Raw genomic sequence first — 16349 nt, forward strand, 5'->3', positions numbered from 1 at the left:
GTTTGTCATTCTCAGATGACAGTGCATCATAATGACAATAGCATAAAGGGGTTTGAACTTTCCTTCCATGATGACTTTCATCTCAAGAGGCAGTGGAGCTGCCATGACCATAGCCACTTCCCACTCAATGTCCCATCTTTCACACTGCAAATTTTAACTAACTGGCATAAGGAGTGTGTGCGTGCGTGTGTGTGCGTGTTTGTGTGACTGTTGTGCCCCAATCACAAGACCCCCAAAAGACCACCAGGACTCAATATCAATGCAGTACACACAGGTCCTTTATTACGAGCTTGAGCTAGGACTACAAACCTTCCTGACACAGCAGGGTAGGACAGTGGCCCAGAAATTCAAGGGTAATGGATTTTTAAAGGAAAACACTGGAAGTACGGGTTGTGGGTCACAGGGATGTTGACCTTAGGAGGCTAAATCATAGGGGGAGAAGTTTTTAATCTCAGTGGAACACTGGTGTTGGTTATGTCTAATTGGCCTGGTGTGAGTTTCTGGAAACTGTTAGCGGGTGCTGTTTATGTGATAGTTTTTGGTTAATTTCTCTTCACATTAGCTAAGTGTTTTTTATATTTATTCACTTTGCCTCCTGATCCTCTTCACATTACTACTCTCCACACTGTCCACCCTCCCTCACTCTTCTCCATATCCTTCCTACTTGCCACAAAAGAGGAGTGCCACAACCCACCACACCCTACCATGTTGCATCAGGACTGAGAACATTCTTTTATGTTGAGGCTAGGCAAGGGAAGCCCTGCCAAAGGACGCCTATGTCGGAAGCAGCCTCTGCTCCTCTTACTAGGGGACCCACATGAAGACTAAACTGACCATATTTTATATATGTGTAGAGGGCCTAGATCCACTTGACACATGATGCCTCTTTGGTGCTACAGTCTCCATTAGCCTCCCTTGAACCCAGGTTATTTGACTTTGTTGATCTTCTTGTGGAGTTCTTATTCCCTCCAGGTCTTTCTATCCTCTCCACTCTTTCCAATTGGATCCCTGTGGTCTGCTGATACCTTTGAACCATTTACAGTTGAGTTTTGTGCAGTGTAATAAATATGGACCTATTTGCATTTTCTACATGAAGACATCCATTTAGACTAGCACAATTTCTTGATGATGATTTTGTCCCCATTGCATGTATTTTTCCTTCTTTGTAAAAAATCAAGTGTCCCAAGGTGTGTGCATTTATTGCTGGGCCTTTAATTTAATTCCACTGATTAAGCAGTTTGTTTCTTTGCCAGTACATGTAGTTTTTACTGCGATTGCTCTGTAGTAAAACTGGAAATAAGGGATAGAGATACCTCCAGAAGCTCTTTTACTGTATAGGATTGTTTTAGCAAATGTGGGCTTTTTTTGTCTGTCCATATGAATTTGAATATTGTTCTTTTAAGGTCTGTAGAGAATATCTTTCCTATCTTAATAGGACTTGGATGAAATCTGTAGGTTGTTTTCTGTAAAATAGTCATTTTTTATATGTTAATCCTACCAATCCGTGAGCATGGGAGAACTTGCCCTCTGATTCCTTCTTTGGAGAATAGAAGTTCTTGTCATACAGGTCTTTCAATTTCCTAGGGAGAGCCACACCAAGGTACTTTGTATAATTTGTTTCTATTATGAAGGGTGTTGTTTCTCTAATTTTTAAAAGCATGTTGGAATTAGTATATAGGAGGTCTGGTGACCTTTTTGAGTTAATTTTAGTCCAGCCATTTGGCTGAAGGTATATATCAATTGTAGGAGTTGTCTGATAGAATTTTTGGCATCACTTATGTATACTGTCATTTGTTAATAGAGATCCTTTGATTTCTTCTTTTCCACTTTGTTTCCCCTTGATTTATTTAGCTGTCTTATTACTGGAGATAGGATTTCAAGTACTATATTGGAAAGATACAGTGAGAGTGGGGAGCCTTGTCTTGTCCCTAGTTTTAGTGGAATGCTTTAAGTTTCTTTCCATATAATTTCATGTTGGCTATAAACTTGCTGTATATTGCCTTTCTTGTACTTAGGTATGTTCCTATTATCCCTGAGCTCTCTGAAACTTTTAACATGAAGGTGTGTTGGATTCTGTCAGGTCATTTTCCTACATGTGTTCATATGGAGAGAGAATCACATTTTGCTATATACATTGATGGTGGCTACACTAACACATTGGAGCTGGTAGTGAGTTATTCAGCTCCACAGCTGTCCTTCTCCAAACCATAACACATATATAAAGACTCTGAAAACCATTAGTCATGACTTCCATGAATAAGGGGAAGCTACATCCAGAGAGACAAGCATTGTCTGAGGACACAGTTAGCACTGTTGAACCTTAAAGATACATGGCAAAGGGAAAACAGCATAACTGCTGAGTCTTTACTCACAGCCACACAGCCCACCTGTGGTTCTAATGCTGAATTAGCAGACAGAGTGAATCATGGCACACATTTTCCTTCATTCTAGTTACTTCTCAGATGTGCTAATATTTTCTGCAGATTGGAAGTGACCTGTAGGTGGCACATTTGTTCCTCTTTGTGGTGATTTGAATTTTCTGCCCCAAGTACAGCTTCAGGGGTGGGAAAACTGCCTTGTAACCAGCTTATAGCTCCTGTCTATCTCTAGCGTTTTGTCTGTTCCCTCACTACTTCATCAGTGGTCACTTCCATTGCTATATGTAAAAGTCCCTAGCTAAAGTACTGTGGTTCATGGAGACAATGTTCGAGGCAGAGCTTACCTTCCATTGTTGAAATATCTTCTCAAAATCAATAGGTACATTGCAGAGAAGAGATAGAAGTGAGCTGTCCCTGTGTGAGAAATTATACAAATGTGTTATCAAGACCAGCAGGGGGCACTGTGTATCTACCAATTTTCTAATAATAGAGGAGCAGCCGAAGCAGATAAGGAAGTTGTTTAGTGAATGTACCCAGCAGTGTCTGTGGATTTAATTGACACCATCATTATGTTCAGAGACTATGGCTTTGTTGACACATACCATTTCCATGCTACATCCTGAAAGAGGTTATTTATTAAAATGCATCCATATTGAGATCAACAATGTCCAAACCAGATGCATATGTTGACTGCATATTAATACAAATTTATGTCATACTTATAAATACTTATTAAGGATATTGGAACCTCAGGATCCTAAGCAATATGGGGAAAGTGTCCCAGAGTTTGCAGCTGCTAGAAGAGGTGCTCATAGTCCTGCTGATCATTAGATTGATTTGGACAGCATCCTCCAAAGCTCTGAGTAAGCGTCTGGTACAAACAGGGTTGTCAATGCTCCTTCTCAGCATCGCAAATATGGTTGAACCTGAGTGTTGTCCTTGAACACTTGAAGTGTGGTTCACATTAAGGAACATGGATATGATGACTGATTTCTCAGTGGGATGGAAGAGCTCTATGGGTCTGGATGGGGTAGGATGTTCAATGCTCCTTCACTTACTCAGAAATATGGTTGACACTGAGGAGTTTCATATGTCTCTTGAAAACTCGATGTGAGGTTCACATCAGTAACATGGATGTGGTAAATGGATTGTAAGTGCAATGGAAGAGCTCAGTGTGCACGTGTGCCATCATGGAGGTTGAATTAATTTCCTAGAGACCAGAACTTCACCATTCATTTACTAAGAGAAAAAAACTCTACCCATTCTATCTAAAAAATTCATGTCTTCATCTGAGAAACATTCTTTCTGATTTCATAAATTAGTTTTGGTTGTAAAGAAAGAGATGTCCACACAAGCAACAGTACCACATTAGTACCCATTTTTCCACAGTCTTTGAGCATACAGCTTCACATCTTGGCATGGCATTGGATCATCTCTACCAGGTGACAGCAGCTAAAGGAAAGTGCATTCTTAGGAGCATGGCTAAGGGGGAGCCAGAGACTGAAGAGATCATGGCATCCTCTCTATAGATGTCACTCCTCCATTCAGCTGCTGGAGGTTTGGTTTGGACTGAGGATTCCTGGAGCTTCAGGAAAAGTTACCTTAAAGGATTTTTACTCAGATAGCTTCCCCACTTTTTTTTTTACATGGCACTGTGCTTGAGGCAGAAGCCTGGCTTTGGGGTTGAAGTGATCAGATGGATATCCCAATCCCTGGCAGAACAAACTCTGTAGAGAATATTCCGGACAGATATCCACTGTGAATACACACAGATACTTCTGTGAATAGATCATGAATAATATGATGTAAATAAATATGAGAGTTCATGTGTTTCTATAATGTGTGGAGTCAACTGGGTATTTGCCTAGAGGGATGTGTCTGGGACACAGCATAGTTTTATTCATTATTTTTTGGTGAATTCTCCAAACTGATTTCTAATATGAGTACAGTCCCATTAAGGGTGAGAGAGGATTATCCTTTCATCAAAACAATGGTATCGTTTGTATTCTTGCTTATCATCATCTTCTTGAGGCAAATTTAGAACATTAGAATTCCTTTTATTTGCCATTCAATTGTTAGCTAAGGTCTTTGATTGTAGGACACAGAAAAACCTACCTGATCTGTAATTCCCCATGTTGTGTAGGTTTCCTAATGCAGGAAGTTGTTGTGTAGATTGAAGGAAGAGCAAAGACATCAGTGATCTCATGGAGTACCAGGCCTTGAAGTCTACAACATCAGCCTTCAGGTAAGATGTACCCATTAGTGTCTGATTGTTATGTAGCAACCAACTTCTTTCTAATTAGATTTGTGGCCTGAATCATAGGAAAGAGTTTTCCCCTGGTGCACCTGGTCAAAAGATCATCACTAGAGATGAAATATGCCCTAGTAGTCCAGAGTTGTACTGCTAATGGTTATGTTGTCAAGCTGCCTTATAAGTATTTTAGTTTATACCAAGTAGATTAGTGCTGCTTTCATGTCTCAATGTGCAGTGTACTCAGCAACAGGTGAGTCAATGATGTCACTCTCTCACACAAATGTTAATTGCAAATATGTGAAAGAAGTGAAGGGTATGGAATGTGTTTACACAGAGGATTTGGACTTGAACTTGAATCCTGCCGCCTGACCCAGATGTTTGTACCTCCTTCTTCTCCAGCTGATCTAGGGCCTTATCTAAGAAATATCATGCTCATGAGTATGCAAATTACTTGAGTCTATGGTGGTTAAATACAGGGATGTTCACACTCCATAGATAACATCACACCAGTGTCTTCTCCACAGTCACTGAACACACTATCCTTAAGGATGGAATGGAGCTTAATTGTCCTCTTCCTCCTGTCAGTAACTACAGGTAAGGGGCTCACCAGCTTCAAATCTGAAAAGGAGACCGGGACTGAGGTGACAATGACATCCACTCTGTCTTCCCCTCCACAGGTGTCCATTCCCAGGTCCAGCTGCAGCAGTCTGGGGCTGAGCTGAGGAGACCTGGGTCTTCAGTGAAGTTGTCCTGCAAGGCTTCTGGATTCACCTTCACAGACTACCTTATGCACTGGGTGAAGCAGAAGCCTGGACAGGGACTGGAGTGGATTGGATGGATTTATCCTGGAAGTGGTGGTACTAGCTACAACCAGAAGTTCCAGGGCAAGGCCACACTGACTGCAGACACATCCTCCAGCACAGCCTACATGGAGCTCAGCAGCCTGACATCTGAGGAATCTGCAGTCTATTACTGTGCGAGAGACAGTGCTGCAACCACATCCTGAGTCTGTCAGAAACCCTGGAGGAGCAGGAAGCTGCGCTGAGTATAAAATGACAGAGAAGATTAGCCTGGGGACTTGCTTGAAAATAATCATTTTGAGCATTCGTTTTTTTTTTTTTCTGTTTCCACCTCACAGTCTTATTGTGCCTTTGTCAACTTTGTAAAAGGGCATCTATGAATAAAGTGATGTTGGTTTATGTTGCTGCAACAGTATGACAGACCTTTCAACATCTCTACCAATGACAATTTCCATTGAAATGTTTCTTTTTTAATAGAAGAATAAGAAAGGGAAATCCATGATCATGCACTGATAAAGACCATCTCCAGCACACAGAGTAAGCCAAGGCGGGTCACAATGGTGGCCCAGGTCTTTTCTACAGGCTCTGCAGCAGCTCAGATGAGGCTTGTCTTCCTCAGGTCCCTCTAGCCAGGATGCCGTAGATTAACTCAAGCACACAGGGTAAACTGAGGGACATTGCAGCAGGAATTGACCAGAATGCAGAGGAATCATCCAGTTCTGTGCTCTGAATTGAATGCAATTCTCCTGCAATTCTCCAGTGTACTGGAAAGACATCTGTTAAGTGGCTGCAACACTTTGATTCAATGACTTATCTGGTACCTTCTGGTTATTTTCAAGTACCAAGACACTTTACAGTGCAAGAAGAGGAGACCTCCAGAAAGGGTCCTGGATGTGTAAATATCCTGAGAATGTATCTTTGAGACAGAGATTTACTGCTGAAAAATGTTTTTCAAATCAGAAGTTGTTCATTCCCTCCAGTCCAGAATAAGCAAATAGTCCATTCCCGTCCAATACCAAGCCTTTGAGAGCTTGCATATTCACCACTCATTGGTGTTATAAATCATAGTGTTTCCTGAAATTGTAAGTGAAGAAATTCCTGTTTGGTATTCAAGGGTAACATCATACTTTTTGTTTTCATGTGTCCTTTTAGGCAAAAACATAGTCTCTCATTGTGTTATAATGCTTAACTTCATTTCAAATGTATGTCTAGTGTCAATATTGTGTTCTTTTAAGCTTGAATTGATGGGTCCATGAATGTTCATAGGGCCAAATTCAGGTGGGGCAGGCTGAATGTATGAAGAAGAGGCAAAGTTTTCACCACCCCATGGAATTCTGTATTCTCTCCCTTGATGTATCATAATAACATTAGATTACTAGGACACCCTTCCTGAGCTATATGAGATTGTTGAGAGCACAATGCTATCTACAAAACATGTTGGGGATTCACCTTCATCAGAGTTTGAGAAACAAACAGAGACCATGTACCAGCTAGGTGAGCACAGAGAGGACACTGTCAGTGATGATACATTTTTATTTATAGATTGCATCAAGGTAAGATTTAAGTAGAAGAAACTCAAAGTAATAGATTTGTGTAATAAAAGATTCATTAGTAGAATTTCATGACAGAGATTAAACCACAGACAGAGATATCAGGTAAAGGAGAGCTGCCTCCAAATATCCAAACAAAGTGTATGCTAACCAGGCATTTTGAAGGGAAGGCTATAGTCCTTATGAACACAGATGTGAGGTATGTAGTAAGGATCTGGGGGAAACTGTGTTTTCCCCTAGGAACGAGTAGATAGTTGTGAGTAGATGGGTTGGAGATTGGAATGGGAGCATCAGACTGAGTGGGTGGAAGAGGGAGGGAAGTGAGGTGATATGAAGAGAGAGATAGCTAAGCCTTATGTCCATTTGAGGGATGACATAGCCACAGACCTGAATGCAGTAGAGTTGATGTCAGTGCTGGAGGTAAAACATTTCCAGTATAGATCTCTCATACAGGCATAGACGCTGTGCTCATGTATCTCTGAGAAGGATGATGAATGTCATGAGTGCTGAATTAATGGGCTCGAGTCATGAGCAACTCTATCCATTTGAAATTCCTTACTAATTTAATAACCCCATAAACTTGTGCTGACATCAGCAGAACAACAATGATGAAGGCGAAGTCATGTTTAGTCAGTTGTGATGAAGCCTGTGGCTGTGAGTGTTGTGAAGATGTAGAGGCAGAAATTCACACAGCGGGATGCTTTCTGGAGTAACCAGAGTCATTTGTGAGGTAATAACATGAGAACATCATGCAAACAGACAGAGAAAACTAAAACACACAAACATAAGCTTTTCTCTTCAGGAGCTTTCAATCAGTTCAGGGGTGTTGGTGTTGTGTTTCCACTTTCATTTAATACACGAATTTTTAACATTTTAATTTCTTTCTGATTACTTCTTTTATCTAGTTGTTTGATCTCCATGAAATTGTGGAATTACTCTTTGTCCACTGTAGATTTTAAGATATTTTACATTGTGTCTAGATGGGTTTTCTCACTGACCTTAATTACGTGAATTTTTTAATACTTGTTTTGTTTCTCAAGATGTGGTCCAATTTAGGGGAGTTTCTGTAGTCTGCTGAGTAGAATAGAAATGTATCCTTTGGTATTGCTATAGACAACTGTGTGGACATCTGTCACTGAAGAAATCAAGGAAAGTAAATATATCAGTGCTTTTAGGGACCTCTGTGCATATGAGTTCTAGAGAAAATGATAGTAAGACCTGTATGAAAAACTTCAAGTCTTCCAAGGAAAAAATTGAAGAAGATATCAGAAAATGGAAAGATCTCCCATGCTTGTGGATTGGGAGAATCAACATAGTAAAAATGGCCATCTTACCAAAAGCAATCTAGAAATTCAATGTAATCCCTACCTAAAGTATGTATACAATTATTTTTTAATTTAAATAATTTATTCAGAAATTAAATGAAAAAAAGAAGGAAGGATTGAATTAAGGAAATGAGTGAATAGTGGAAGGAAGTGAAGGAAGGAAGGAAGAAAAAAAGAAGAAAGGGACAATTTTGGCAATATCTTTAGTGTGTAAATCTCACATGTTTACAGTTGACAGGTTTCTAAGTCTTCTGTCTTTGCTAAACTGCCCAACATGTCAGCAGAAGTTGAGACAAAAATGAGATTTAATGATGATGCATATTTAATGTGCATAATGGTAAAATGTAGTGTAATAAGTTTCTAAAATCTTATTTGGGATTTTTCTCTTGTGATTAGGTTTTTTCCCTCTGAAGTATTTTTCATTATTATTCTTTAAGTGTTCAGAGTAATTTCTTCTAAGAAACTGTATTATTTCTATATCAATATCATATGCATCATTTCTAAATATTTGAGCTGAGACAGTTAAAAGAAACTATGTAAATAAAAATTATGCAAAACACAAGGAACAGGTGCAGAGAAGGGACATCAAGAGTGTTGCCTGACTCACCTAAAGTGTTTTCCTCTCAGTTAAAAACTTTCATATATGTTATATGTTGGTCAGAACCTTTGCTTTGAATGACACAATAGAGGTCACTCTGGTTAGTTATTAAAATCCATGTTACTCTCCTGGAAAGTTTATCACATAGTAGAATGAATTCCTCAACTGGAAAAGTAACTCCACAAGATAGACAAACCCTTCGCCAAATTAGCAAAAGGCAGATGGACACTTTCCAAATCAAGAAACACATAAAAGAAAACAACAGACAGGAAGGAATCCAAAGACTCATTAGGTCTTCAAAGCCTATATGCCACAAAATGTGAAAATTAAATGAAATGGACAATTATTTGATAAATTCCACTTACCAAAGTTAAATCATATCCTAGTAAACAAATGAAATTATCTTATATAACCTAAGAAGATAAAAACATTCATCAAAATCTTCCAACACCCCCCTCCCCAAAAAAAAGCCCAGGGCCCAGGGGCAGATGGATTCAGTACAGTATTTTACTAGACATTCACAGAAGAGCTAATGCAAATACTCTTTAAACAATTACAGAGAATAGAAACAGAAGGAACATTACAAAACTCATTCTAAGACCACAGTAACCCCTATACCTAATCCATCCAAAGACCCAACAAAGAAAGAGAATTTCAGACAAATTTCTTTTATGATATTGATGCAAAAATACTGAATAAAATATTCACAACCCAAATCCAAAACCACATAAAAAATATCCACTACAGCCAAGTAGGCTTCACCCTAGGCATGCAGTGATGGATCAATATACAGACATCCATCAGTGTAATCTAACATATAAACAAACTGTAAGAAAAAAAAATCTCACATGATCATCTCCTTAGATGATGAAAAAGTATTTAACAAAATCCAAGTTCATGTTATTCAGAGATACAATGCCCATACCTTGTGGGTGGGTTTATATTCTTTTTGTTCTAGAGATAACACATGAGATGTGAATTCACTAGTATGAGATTGCTAAACTTCCCCTCTCTGCAGCCCTCTGTCTTTCTTTCAATTCTTGTATTTACTTTAAAAGCAATTTCTGTTCACATTAGCTAAGGACTTTTTATATTTATTCCCTTTACCTTCTGATGTCTCCATGTCCCTAATCTCTATATGATCCCTCCCTCACTCCCTTCCTTTCTTATCCCCATATCCACACTTTTAACAAAAAAAGTTGAGTTCCCCAAACCCATCACAGCTTAAAAAGTGGCATCAAGACTGAGCACATTCTCTTACCCTGAAGCTAGGAAAGGAAGCCATGCCAGGGGTCTCCTGATCAGAAAGAGGCAACAGAATCCATGTCACAATCAGCCTCTGCTCCCCTTACTAGGGGACCCTCATGAAGTCTAAACTGCCCATCTGTTACATGTGTGTTGGGGGCCCAGATCCAGTCAAAGCACGGTTATTGGTTGTTGCTTCAGTCTTCATAATCCCACTGAGCCAAGGTTATTTAACTTTGTTGGTCTTCCTGTGGAGTTCCTGTCCCCTCCAGGTCCTTCTGTCCTCCCCACCCCTTCCACAAAGCTCCCTGTGGTCTGTTGAGGCCTTTGATCCAGTTGAAATTGAGTTTTGTGTAGGGTAATAATTATGGAACTATTTGCATTTTCTGCATGTAGACATTCAGTTAGTATAAGTATCATTTGTTGACGATGCTTTTGCTCCCATTTTATGGAATTGGATTCTTTGTTAAAAGTCAAATGTCCATTGGTGTGTGTGTTTATTTCTGGGCCATTAATTTGATTCCATATATTATCCACTTTGTTTCTATTCTGGTACCATGCAGTTTTTATTAGTATTGCTCTGTAGTCAAGCTTGAAGTCAGAAATAGAGATGCCTGCAGAAGTTCTTTTATTGTATAGGATTTTTAAAAAAATCAAATGCCAGCTTTTTTGTTGTTGTTCCGTACACATGAAGCGGAAAATTGTTCTTTTAAATTGAATTCTGTAGATAATTTTGTTGATGTTTTGTTGGGAATTACAGTGAACCTGTAGATTGCTTTTGGTAAGATTACCATTTTTATATGTTAATCTTATAAATCCATGAGCATTGAGAACTTTCCATCTTCTGATTTCTTCTTCAATTTCTTTCTTCAGAGAATTGAAATTCTTGTCATACATATCTTTTACTTTACTGGTTAGAGTAACACCAATGTATCCTATACTATTTGTTTCTACTGTGAAGGTTGCTGTTTCTCTATTTTTTCTCAGCCCTTTGATGTTTGGGTTTAGGAGGTCTACTGTATTTTTTAAGGTTAATTTTGAATGCAGCCATGTCCCTGAAGGTGTGTATCAGGTGTAGAGGTTCTCTGGTAGAATTTTTGTGGTCACTTACATGTACATTCATTTGTAAATAGAGACCTTTTGATTTTTTTATTTTCCCATTTCTTTCCCCTTGATTTATATAGTTATCTCATTGCTGTAGATAGGATTTCAAGTACAATATTGGAGACTTATGGTGAGAGTAGGGAGTGTGTGTTATCCGTGACTTTAGTGGAATTGCTTTAAGTTTCTCACCATTTAATTTGATGATGTTTCTAAGCTTGCTTTATATTGCCTTTATTGTACTTAGGCATGTGCCTTTTATCTCTGATCTATCTAAAACTTTTAACATGAAGGTGTGTTGAATTCTGTCAATGATTTTCTGCATCTGTTCACTTGCAGGGACACACATATATTCACACACACACAAACACACCCACAAACAAATTTGTCATATACATTGGTCATGGCTACACTAACACACTGGAGCTTTTAGCAGGTAATTCAGCACCAGAGCTGTCATTCTCAAAGCCTCAGCAAATACATCCAAGAATCTGAAAATCATTAGTCATGGCCTTCCATGAATAAGAGAATACTGAGCTTTGGGGAATTAGATCCTGAGAGAAGAGAGTTGCCTCATGACCTACTCAATATTTCTTATATTTAAAGATACATGGGAAGAACTTTATGACAGGCAGATCTGGGTCCTGGGGTCCTCCTGAAACTAAGGTACCAGCCAAGGAAAATATAGGCAGCAAACTTTGAACCCCTGCCAAGACCTAGCCAACGAACATTATATTCTCCACTGTTGATTGGAGAGTGAGATCTGACTCTCATACGAACTCTGGTGCCCCTTTTCTGACCACGTTCCTTGGATGCGGAGGCCTGGCGACACTCAGAGGAAGGATAGCAAGTTACCAAGAAGAGACTCGATATTCTAAGAGCATATATAGGGGAAGGAGGTCTCCCTCAATCACAGACATAGGGGAGGGGAGAAGGGGGGAAGTGGGAGAGAGGAAAGAATGGAGAAAACAGGGGAAGGGCTAACAATCGAGATGTAATATGAATAAATTAATAAAAAAAGATACATGGAAAAAGGAAAACACCACCCCTGCTAAGTATTTACACACAACCATACAGCTCACCTGTAATACATATGCTGAATTAGCAAGCAGAGTGAACCACAGCTCACTTATTAAAAATTCTACTTACTTCTCAGAAGGGTAAATACTTCTTGTAGGTTGGAACTGATCTGTAGTTCCCACATTTGTTCCTCTTTGTGGTGTTTTGAAGTTTTTGTCTCAAGTACAGCTTCAGTGATGGGAAAACTATCTTGTAGAGAGCTTATAGCCTCCTATCTCTAATTTTTAGTCTGTTAACTCACTACTTCATCAATGGTCACTTCTATTGAAAAAATCTAACAGCTCCTAGAGAAAGGACTATGGTTCATGGAGACAATGTTTGAGGCACAGCTCACCTTCCATTGTTGAAATATCTTCTCAAAGTCAATAGCTACATTGCAAAGAAGAGAAGTAAGCAAGTTATCCCTGTGTGAGAAGTTACACAAAGGAGTTATCAGGACCAGCAGGGGGCACTGTAGATCCACCAATTTTCTAATAAGGAGCAGCTGAAGCAGATAAGGAAGTTGTTCACTGAGTGTCTTCCACCACTCTCTATGGATTTCATTGCCAACATCCTTATGTTCTGAAACCATGGTATTGTTGACACATACCATTTCCATGCTACAACCCTGGAGAGGTTCTTGGAGCCTCAGAATCCTAAGCAACAAGGGGAAAGTGTCCCAGAGTTTGTTGCTGCTATGAGAGGTGTTCATAGTCCTGTTGATCATTGGATTGTGCTGGACAGCAGCATCCAAAAATGTAAATAAGTGTCTGATAGAAACAGGATGGACAATGCACCTTCTCAGCATTGCAAATGTGGTTGATCATGGCAGAATTCATGTTATTCTTGAACACTTGAAGTGTGGTTCACGTTAAGGAACATGGATATGGCGACTAAATTCTCAGTGAGATGGAAGAGCTCTATGTGTCTGGATGGGGTAGGATGGTCAATGCACCTTGTCATCATCAGAAATATGGTTGACACTGAGGAGCTTCAGATGTCTGTTGAAAACTTGTTGTGAGGTTCCCCAAAATGGACATGGGTGTGGGAAATGTATTGTTAGTCCAGTGATGAGCTCTGAGTGAACAGGTGCTAGGATGTTGCTTGAATGCATTTTATCAAATACCAGAACCTCATCATGCATCTGACTAACCGAAAAACTCTACCAGATCTATCTATAAAAAAATTCATGTCTTCATCTAAGAAATATATTCCCTCTTGATTTCATAAATTAGTTTGTAGTTCTAAATACAGTGATGTCCTCACAGCCAACAGTACCATATTAGTACCTACTTTTCCACAGTCTCTGAGCACACAGGTTCCCACCTTGGCATGAAGTTGGATCATCTCTAATTGACAACAGCTACAGGAAAGTGCATTCCTAAGAGTAGGGCCAAGGGGAAGACAGAGACAGAATAGGTCATGGCATCCTTTGTATAAGTGTCACTCCTAGGTTAAGCTGCTGGATTCTTGGTATGGACTGAGGAGTCCTGGAGCTTCATGAATGGTTAACTACCAACATTTTCACTCAGATATCTTCCCTATTTCCTCTATGTGGAAGGTGGGTGGGTCAGAAGCCTGGCCATGGCTTTTAATTGATTGGATGGATATCCCAAGCACTGGCAGAACAATCTCAGTAGAGAAATTTCAGACAGATTCACAGTGGATGCACTCATAATGTCCAACACAGCCTACAGGGTCATTATATATTTGTCCTTTGTTTGAAATCTAGGATGAGTCCATTCTCAGCTGCTGTGAGTAAAGCATGAGTAACATGCTGTGACGAAATATGGAAGTTCATGTGTCTCTATAATAAGTTGTGGAGTCGATTGACTATGTGACTTGGAAGGACATAGATGGGATACAGGATAGTTTATTTATTAATTTTTGGTGAATTATCCAAACTGATTCCAAAGTCAATACACTTGTCTACACTCTCATCAAGGGTGAGAGAGGATCAGCCTTTCATGACCTCCATGTCGTCATTTGTATTCTTGTTTATCATCATTTGACTGAGGTCGAATTAGAATATTAAAATTCCTATCCTTTTTCCTTAAGCTGTTAGATAAGGACTTGGCGTGTGGGACACAGGAATGAAAACACCTGCTGTAAATTCACCATGTTGGCCAGGTTTCCTATGCAGGATGGTGCTATGTAGCTTGAAGGATGAGTAAAGACATCAGTGATCTCATGCAGTACCAGGCCTTGCAGTCTACATCAGCCTTCAGGTACCCATTAGTGCCTGCTTGTTACATAGCAACCAACTCCTTTTGAATTGTACTTTTGGCTTTTACCTTAGGAAAGAGTTTGACTGGGTAGACATGGTCAAAAGTTCATGGTTATAGATGACACAGTCCCTAGTAGACCAGAGTATTCATGATCATGGTGTCAAACTGCTTCACAAATATTTATGTTTATAACATGGATTAGTGCTGCTCTCAGTTCTCAGTGTGAAGTGTGTAGTGTGTGATGGAGACATTCATCATGAGTCAAAGTGCTGAGAATTATTGATAGCGTACTCACTCACAGAAGAATCAATGATTTCACCTTTTAACACAAATGTTAATTGCATATATCTGAAAAAAAGGCAGAGAGCATTGATTGCATTTCCTCAGAGGAGTAGGACGTGAACCTCAGCATCCTGCTGCCTGACCCAGGTGTTTGTACCTCGTTCTTCCTCTGCTGGACTTTCGGTTTATCTGAGAAGAACCATCTCATGAACATGCAAATTACTTGAGTCTATGGTGGTAAATAGAGAGATGTCCACATCCCCAAGACAACATCTTGTCAGTGGCCTCTCCACAGTCAGAGGACACACTATCCCTAAGGATGGAATGGAGCTGGACCATCCTCTTCCTCCTGTCAGTAACTAAAGGTAATGTTCTCTCCAGTTCCAAACCTGAAGTGCAGACAAAGACTGAGGTGTTAAAGCCATCACTCTGCTTTTGTCTCCACAGCTGTCCACTCCGAGGTCCAGCTGGAGCAGTCTGGGGCTGAGCTGAGGAGACCTGGGTCCTCAGTGAAGTTGTCCTGCAAGGCTTCTGGCTACAGCTACACCAGCTCCACTATGCACTGGGTGAAGCAGAAGCCTGGACAGGGCCTGGAGTGGATTGGATTGATTAATCTTTTAAGTGGTCGTACTAGATACAATGAGAAGTTCCAGGGCAAGGCCACACTGACTGCAGACTCATCCTCCAACACAGCCTACATGGAGCTCAGCAGCCTGACATCTGAGGACACTGCAGTCTATTACTGTGCAAGAGACACAGTGCTGCAACCACATCCTGAGTCTGTCAGAAACCCTGGAGGAGCAGGAAGCTGCCCTGGGACTGAGATGAAAGAGAAGATTAACCTGGAGACTTGCTCAGAAATAATCATTTTGAGCATTCATTTTTTTTTGCTTTCTTTTCACAGTCTCATAGTGTCTTTGTCAATTTTGTAAAAGGACATCTATGAGTAAAGTGATGTTGGTTTAGGATGCTCCTACAGTACACCAGACCTTTCAACATCTTCACCAGTGACAACTTCCACAACCATATTTCTTAGTTATGAAAATAGTAAAAAGTGACAACCATGATGATGCATTTATAGACACCAGCTCCAGCTCACAGGGCAAACCAAGGTGGGTTTTAGCCTTGGCCCAGCTTTCTGCTAGAGGCTCTGCAGCAGCTAAGTGAGGTGTCACCTGTGATTAAACTATTCTTCCTCAGGTCCCTATAACCAGGTTCCTAGAGAGCAGCTCCAGCACACAGGGTAAACTGAGGCAGGTTGCAGCACTGCTGATTGGTCAGCTGGTGGCTGGTATTTTTCTATGTACTTTAACTCTTAATCTTTCAGGCTGGTATATTTGTTATTTACACTTTAACTTTTAAAGTTCCAGGCTGGTTGCCTTGCTGTTTACAGCTTGGCAGACAAAGGAAGAAGATTTTTGTGAACCTCACACACACACATGCACACATACAATCAATAGAAAAAACACAAGAGCTCACGAAGACACCATTCATGCACATATACATGAACATACAGAGAGTATATATAC

At 40.0% G+C, this 16349-nt stretch overlaps 1 gene segment (V, D, J or C); it reads left to right on the plus strand.

Moving 5' to 3' along the window:
- Positions 1–3144: 3144 nt before the first annotated feature.
- Positions 3145–15766, plus strand: LOC311603382 (Ig heavy chain V region 186-1-like). The segment is given in 4 exons: positions 3145–3241; positions 5128–5226; positions 15268–15602; positions 15725–15766.
- The last annotated feature ends 583 nt before the right edge of the window (positions 15767–16349 follow it).

The sequence above is a fragment of the Acomys minous genome (assembly GCF_964271855.1).
Source record: "Acomys minous genome assembly, chromosome: 8".
Lineage (NCBI taxonomy): Eukaryota > Metazoa > Chordata > Mammalia > Rodentia > Muridae > Acomys > Acomys minous.